Source organism: Nerophis ophidion, linkage group LG02 (genome assembly GCF_033978795.1).
Source record: "Nerophis ophidion isolate RoL-2023_Sa linkage group LG02, RoL_Noph_v1.0, whole genome shotgun sequence".
NCBI classification, from domain to species: Eukaryota; Metazoa; Chordata; class Actinopteri; order Syngnathiformes; family Syngnathidae; genus Nerophis; species Nerophis ophidion.
Genome location: NC_084612.1, coordinates 84990566 through 84998699, shown reverse-complemented (window position 1 = coordinate 84998699; position 8134 = coordinate 84990566). Strand labels below are relative to the sequence as shown.

General features: G+C 38.1%; 1 long non-coding RNA gene and 1 other non-coding gene across 2 annotated transcripts; both read left to right on the top strand.

Annotated features, from left to right (window-relative positions):
- Positions 1-3489: 3489 nt before the first annotated feature.
- Positions 3490-7366, top strand: LOC133546812 (uncharacterized). The gene is made up of 4 exons (XR_009805273.1): positions 3490-3666; positions 4764-4819; positions 6881-6906; positions 7082-7366. It is a non-coding gene; the product is annotated as an uncharacterized LOC133546812 (long non-coding RNA).
- Positions 3924-4062, top strand: LOC133548366 (small nucleolar RNA SNORA16B/SNORA16A family). The gene has a single exon (XR_009805898.1). It is a non-coding gene; the product is annotated as a small nucleolar RNA SNORA16B/SNORA16A family (small nucleolar RNA).
- Positions 7367-8134: the final 768 nt, after the last annotated feature.

Here is an 8134-nt window from a genome sequence, read left to right as displayed (position 1 = left end):
CTAAATCATGAATCAATAGTTATTTAAATATTATAATAACTCAGTTAGTTATGAATTAATAAATAATACATGAACATAATATAATTAATTAAATGATGAACAAATTATTAATTAATTAAATATGGAATTAATTAAATCGTGAATCTATAATCAGTTAGTTAATTAAATACCAAAATAAATTAAATTAAAAGAATGCGATGAGGTGGCGACTTGTCCAGGGTATACTCCGCCTTCCACCCCAATGCAGCTGAGATCAGCTCCAGCACCTCCCACGACTCCAAAAGGGACAGGCGGTAGACAATGGATGGATGGATGTTTTTGAAACAAACTGCAAACGTTCCAACATGATTCAAACCTCCGCATGTCTAAAATCCATCTTGGAACTTTACAATGTTTCTATTTTATTTTGAAGGTTCAGAAACATTATAAAGTGTGACAACGCGAGGAGAAGAGCTCCCTGTGAGAGGAACAAAAAGAAGAACGAAACGTCGGCGTTCTTTTTTTGCTGCGTGATGACAAACAATGACAGTAAAAAATAAATAAAGATATACTTCTCATGTTTCGCCACCAGAGGGTGCTGTCTCTCAAATTGTGGCCCTGGAAACAGCTCGCCTACATCTTCTCTAAAGTATGAGACGTTGACATCCATCCATTTTCTACTTCGTTGGATTGGTAAGTCTCACGTGTGAGTATTCATACATGGCACCTGTAAAGCTGCACTTTAAAGGGCGGGGCCTTCTACAAGGTGACACACAAATACAGTAACATACATGATTTATTGTGAAATATTCCCTCAGTGCTTTGTAGGTTTGAAAACTCCATTAAGTAGTTTTTTATGTTGAAATGATGTATGTTTTAGAGTTGTAAAACACAGGAAGTGTTGATAAGTGTGGTATTCAATCTCTGAATGCAAGTATTCATCAAAATCAAAATGGTGCCCCTAATTTACTGACCACGTGGGTAATAAATATGTATTTATTAAATATATGTACTGTATATGTATATAAACATGTTTTAAATAATTGCCTTACCCCCCAATGTTTGCCTCCTACTCTCTGCTGTTGAGTAGAAGTAAGTTGCTTGCTTGCACCGCATTAGAATGTGCAGGTGTACCTAATAAAGTGACCTGTGTGTGTAAAAAAACAAAAAAGAAAAAAAAACAGGACGTCCATATAAGGTCATGTATACAATCTTTGAATGCAATTCATCAAAATCATAAAATTCCACATACATATGTATTTCTGAAATATATATATATTATATATGTATATAAACATGTTTTAAATAATCGCCTTACCCCCAAAATTTTGCTTGATACTCTCTGCAGTTGAGTAGAAGTAAGTTGCTTGCTTGGATCGCATTAGAATGTGCAGGTGTACCTAATGAAGTGACCTGTGTGTGTAAAAAAAGAAAAAAAAGAAAAAAAAAACAGGACGTCCATATAAGGTCATGTATATAAATACAGTAGAATATAGCATCTTCTTGAGTGTTAAATGAAAGAGAAAGTGATTATTGCTTTCGTCCGCCCTGAGAAGACGAGCAGGAAGTGTGGGCGTTGACCTTTGACCCCACTTCCTGCCGTGAAAGTGTAAAGAAAAAGCAAAGGCGTCAGTTTAAAAATGCTTGGCCGCCGGACTCTTGGCGCCCTCTTCCGACCGCAGCAGGAAGTCCCGCCTCCGCGGCTTATTCGGGCTAGTTGGCGGGGGAGGGGCGAGGATGAGGGCGGGGCGGGGAGGGGAGGGGACTCGGCCTTGATGCTGATGCTGCACACTTGGAGAGGAGGGGGCGGGGACAAGGGAGGGGGCGGGGACAGGACAGGAGGGTTAATGGCGCCATCTAGTGGCCTAAGTCTAGTCCTACAACAAAGTCTTTAGAAACACTTTTCATTTATTCTTTTACAAAGTGATGGGATATTGTACGTTTCTGTTTTTTCCTGCTCCTCTTCGGACACACACTGTTTATTTTCATGTTAATGTTTTTAAAAGTTTTAAGTTTGTTTATTTTTTTTCAAATGACGATTTTTTTTAAACCTAAATCAGGGGTGTCCAAACTTTTTCCACAGAGGGCCGCACACGGAAAAATGTAAGCAGGCGGGGCCATTTGGATATTTTTCATTTTCAAACCATAACAAAATATATGGATTTTTATTTTTAATCCTTAGAGCTCCTGGGGAGCATAGAGGGTCTCAGTCACTAAAATGTTAAACATAAGTAAAATTTTTATTATTGTTTTTTATTTAATGCTTGCAGTAAATCTCTATATCAACTTGAGGTTGATATAAAGTAAAACAAATAAGGTTTTATGCCTTTTCTGTCAAAGACAACTTGGTTTTTTTATAGTAAAACTGAAATATGCAGTATTTAGATGGATAGATGGATGGATGGATGGATAGATAGATAGATAGATAGATAGATAGATAGATAGATAGATAGATAGATAGATAGATAGATAGATAGATAGATAGATAGATAGATAGATAGATAGATAGATAGATAGATAGATAGATAGATAGATAGATAGATAGATAGATAGATAGATAGATAGATAGATAGATAGATAGATGGATAGATAGATAGATAGTAATTTATTGATTCTTTCAGAAGAGTTCCTATATTTAGCAATTAAAGCCCTCAAAGATCAATAATGCAGGACACCATTAATTTTAATTATTTAATATTTTTGAGTAATCCCAATGAAAAGTTAAATAAAATCCTACTAAATATATTTGCGATCCGAAAGGTTCCTCACTCATAAAGTGATAGATTTTTATTAGTTTTTTTTTTTACTTTTAACACTTAAATTTCAAGATCAACTTCCAATATATCTGTCGATTTTAAGTTTGAACTATTATTTTGTTTGTTTTATGCTCTTTTGTCAAAACTTTGATGTTTTTATATGGCAACCACACAACATATGCGATATTTTTTCCACATAAAACATTTTGAAGTGATAATTTTTAAGTAATAATTCATGATAACATAGATTTTTTTTTGTCCTTTTTTTTTTGAGCAATGGAAAAAAAAAAGAAAATAAAGACAAAAGAGAAAAAAAACTTTGTGTCAACATTGCCACTTTTTCTCAATAGATTTCACCTCATTCCACTGTTTTTAAATGTTTGAGTTTTTTTTAGTTTTTGCAATACTATCAATTTTGAAGATACTTATTATATTCTTAAAATGTTGGTCTTACTTAAAAATGCACACATTTATTTGTATTCAATGTTAAACATTATTATATGGCTCTCTCGGAAATACATTTTATAATATTTTGCTTTCATGGCTCTCTCGGCCAAAAAGGTTCCCGACCCCTGGACTAAACGATAAAGAAACAAAGTATTCATTTAAAAACACGCTCTTGGGAACCTCAATTCCCATCATGCACCGTAGAACAGTACAGGCCAATCAGATGACAGCCGATGACGTCAGGCGCGAGCAGACCAATAAGAATAAATCACGTGACGTCACAAGACTATATAAACACTCTCCAGCCGTCTCTCGGTCTCTTTCACCTTCGACTCTCGGCCGACGCAGGAACAAACATGATGGCGTGCTTATTTCAAACATCTTATTGTTCCTTTGTCACTTTTAAACTATCCAACTATTTAATTCCACAAGTTTACAGGCCGTGTCCGAGTTGAAGGCGGAGAAGATGACGTCACGCGACCAAGTGAGTCTTCTTCCGGCTAAGCTAATGTTGCTAACGTCGTCTTCCAGCAGTTAATGTTCGAAATAAATGAAGAAATGTGCAGTTAAATTTTAAATTTAGTCCTGTGCGGTAAATGTTTTAAAAAAATTGAAGTTATGTAAGTTTATTGGCAACGTTTTGTCGGAGGTGTAGCTACATGCTAATGCTAAGCTAACCACGTGGTCAGCAGCCTGCTGTTGTAAAGAAGTTAAGAGATTTTAAATTAAAAGTAGAACTTTTAAGGCTCCAATCGAAGCTGTTCTTGCTGATCTGTGGCAATGAATGGTCATCAGGAAGCCGAGATGAAACATTCACCGACGGTCGCGGCCCAGCTTGACTAAGTAGCTGCTGGCAGCAACATTGTGGGGAAGAACATTCTATCAAAGTAGCTGCTGGCAGCAACATTGTGGGGAAGAACATTCTATCTAAGTAGCTGCTGGCAGCAACATTGTGGGGAAGAACATTCTATCCAAGTAGCTGCTGGCAGCAACATTGTGGGGAAGAACATTCTATCCAAGTAGCTGCTGGCAGCAACATTGTGGGGAAGAACATTCTATCCAAGTAGCTGCTGGCAGCAACATTGTGGGGAAGAACATTCTATCCAAGTAGCTGCTGGCAGCAACATTGTGGGGAAGAACATTCTATCTAAGTAGCTGCTGGCAGCAACATTGTGGGGAAGAACATTCTAAGTAGCTGCTGGCAGCAACATTGTGGGGAAGAACATTCTAAGTAGCTGCTGGCAGCAACATTGTGGGGAAGAACATTCTATCCAAGTAGCTGCTGGCAGCAACATTGCGGGGAAGAACATTCTATCCAAGTAGCTGCTGGCAGCAACATTGTGGGGAAGAACATTCTATCCAAGTAGCTGCTGGCCGCAACATTGTGGGGAAGAACATTCTATCCAAGTAGCTGCTGGCAGCAACATTGTGGGGAAGAACATTCTATCTAAGTAGCTGCTGGCAGCAACATTGTGGGGAAGAACATTCTATCTAAGTAGCTGCTGGCAGCAACATTGTGGGGAAGAACATTCTGCATCACAATTCGATTATGGTAAAACTTACATTATTTTCCTTTTACAGATGTAAGTGAACCTCAAAGTCCACGATGACGACAAATCACGTGCACTTCTGGACGGGTAAGTGTTTATTTTTTACATGATCAACACCGTGGAACCTCTCACCAAGCATTAGTCTGTTCCGGGGTCAAACTGGCTGTTAAACTCAATGGAAAATGTGTTAAAGTCCCACATGTAGTCTTAAAGGCCTACTGAAAGCCACTACTAGCGACCACGCAGTCTAGTTTATATATTAATGATGAAATCTTAACATTGCAACACATGCCAATATAGCCGGATTAGTTTACTAAATTGTAATTTTAAATTTCGTGTCTTAAGTATCATGCTAAAACGTCGCGGTACGACGCGTGTGTGTAACTTTTTGTTCCAGCACCGTTCCCAGCTATAAGTCTCGTTTTCATCGCATAATTCCACAGTATTATGGACGTCTGTGTTGCTGAATCTTTTGCAATTTGTTCATTGAATAGTGAATACGTCAAAGAAAGCTGTAGGTTCAATGAATAATGGAGACATCAAAGAAGAAAGCTGTAAGTGGGAAGCGGTGTATTTCGGCCGCCTTTAGCAACACAAACACAGCCGGTGTTTCAGTGTTATATTCCCGAAAGAAGATGGTGAAGCTTTACTGCGGAACAGAGCGGACACGGTTTGATAGGACCACACACAAAGTACAGTATTATGCAGTGATCATTTTGAAAGATCTTGTTTTGAAGAGGGTCCCTTGTGAAGGGCAGATATGGGCCTTATAATAGAATTAACTTTATTGTCATATTTGCACATAGCGAGATTAAAGACTCCAATTTAAGGAGTGGGAACAAATATGGGGTGAAATAAATGACACGAGGTAATAAAGGAAAAATAAACAGACTACTATCCAATAAAAATAAGCAATTCTGTACAATATACAAAACACTATAGAAGTATAAAATACAAATACTGTACAACAGGGTTAGGGGTAGTATTGCACAGTGTAGGGTATTAGGGCATGATATTGTGTAGGGGTGAATTATTATAAGTTAGTTCAACATGGTGACAGCTTTGGGAAAGCCTGTTTGGTCTGGCTCTGATGCACCTGTAGCGCCTGCCTGATGGTAGCAACTGGTGCTGAAGAAAGGTGAAGGGCCGACCTTCAGGATGTACAGGTTCCAACCATATAATCTCACTAAAACACTTGTTTTTTTCTAGTCCTTCACTCTAACTTTCCTCATCCACGAATATTTCATCCTCGCTCAAATTAATTGGGAAATTGTCACTTTCTCGGTCCGAATCGCCCTCGTTGCTGGTGGCCATGATTGTAAATGTTCCGATGTGAGGAGCTCCACAACTCGTGATGTCACACGCACATGGTCTGCTACTTCCGGTACAGGCAAGGCTTTTTTATTAGCGACCAAAAGTTGCCAACTTTATCGTGGATGTTCTCTACTAAATCCTTTCAGCAAAAATATGGCAATATGGCGAAATGATCAAGTATGACAGTTAAAGTACCAATGATTGTCACACACACACTAGGTGGTGTGAAATACATCCTCTGCATTTAAACCATCACCCCTGGGAGGTGATCACCAGAGCAGTCCCGTCCATCGCCCGGGAATCATTTTTGGTGATTTAACCCCCAATTCCAAGCCTTGATGGCTCCCATCTTTATAGTCTCTGGTATGACTCGGCCAGGGTTTGAACTCAACTTACTGATTTCACTAAGTGCAGGGCTCATACAAAATAGGAAGTTGTTTGTTTACACTGCTGGACTCTAGACAATAAGGTTCTTAAAAGCTTCTTCCCTCAAACCATAACTCTTGAACGCATTAAAATCTCCTCGATTCCCCCCCCAAAACGGATTAACTGGCTACAATATAACATACATCCATAAACAATATATTAATCTATATCTGTTCTTTAATCCTGCACTAAAAGAATGTTATCTGTACTGTGAAGTTGACATTTGAACGACCAAAGGAAGACTAAGTTGTGTAGAGGTTCCACGCTTTGTGTGTTGGCTGTGATGACAAAACTTGCCCTCACTGATTCAATGTTTGATTGATAGTTTTAAACTGAGCCATGTTTGTGTTTCAATCATCTGACTGCAGTAGAATAATTACTAATGGTGTGCTCTGTCTCTGCCTGCAGGAGCAGTCCTGATGGCCGCTGTCCAGGTAATTTCAAAATAAAATGTAGCGCTACTTCACTTTAAGATCTGGGATGACATTTACTGCCACTGAAATAAGATGACTTGTGGTGCGGATATGGGACTGAGATCATCACTTCAACACTTTTTCTCAATTGTTGTCGTTTACATTTTAGTCTAAAGTTTGCTTTTCTTGTCCTCAGTTTGCCGAGTGGGACTTCCTGTCCAGAATCACAGGACTTCCTGTCTACTTCCATGTGGGATGATTCAAGCGGGAAAACAGTTGTCCCAATTCAGTCTGCGTCCTTAGAGCTAATTTGAAGGCTGTCTGTGTTCATTTAAATTGACAGGCTCAGAAAAATGTGCTGTCTTTTTTTTTTTTTTGTCTTCCGTGGCCTCACATATTCCAACATGTTGTGTGTCTTTGTTCAAGCCAGCTGTCCTGAGGGGTTTTGTGTGAAAACTTCATTAAAGAATACTCTAAATGATGTTTGTACTTTTCTACAACTGCTGTTTGACATGATGTGCAATACTTTGTGCTCTGAAACAGGCCTGAAGTAGAATAACTGACATGCAGATATTGGTGTAACATTAAATGTGAACTAGAATAGCAGGAGTATAATTAAAATGGAAAGTAGAATATTTTGATGACATGCAGATATTTGTACATAAAGTACATTTACCCACACATTTTGGCACTAAAACACTTGTCAGAAATGAAAAATGCGTAAATCAGGGGTCAATTGTATAAAAGCTGTCCTAATTTTCTACTGCTTGTCTCCCAGCTGCTCAGGAAAATCATGTCTAAAAATGCATTTTTCTATCGATGGAGTGCACACTTGTCATGTTTTCAGTCAATTGGTGTGTGGGGAATGTGTATAATTGGGATTTTATTTATGTAAATATAAAGCCTGGTCAAATCATTGTAGCCCAATGCGGTCAAGTTTGGGGACCACTGGTGCAAATGTTTAGAATAACTTCATGAAATGCACATTTTGGTGCAGATATTTGTGTATGTATAAAATGTAAAGTCAAATAATGACATGCATATGTTTAAATGAAATGTAAAGTTGGAGGCGTGTCTTAATGAAATTAAACAATGGATGTCCGCTAACTTTTTGCAACTTAATGCCAAAAAAACGGAAATGCTGATTATCGGTCCTGCTAGACACCGACCTCTATTTAATAATACAACTTTAACATTTGACAACCAAATAATAAAACAAGGTGACTGTAAAAAATCTGGGTATTATCTT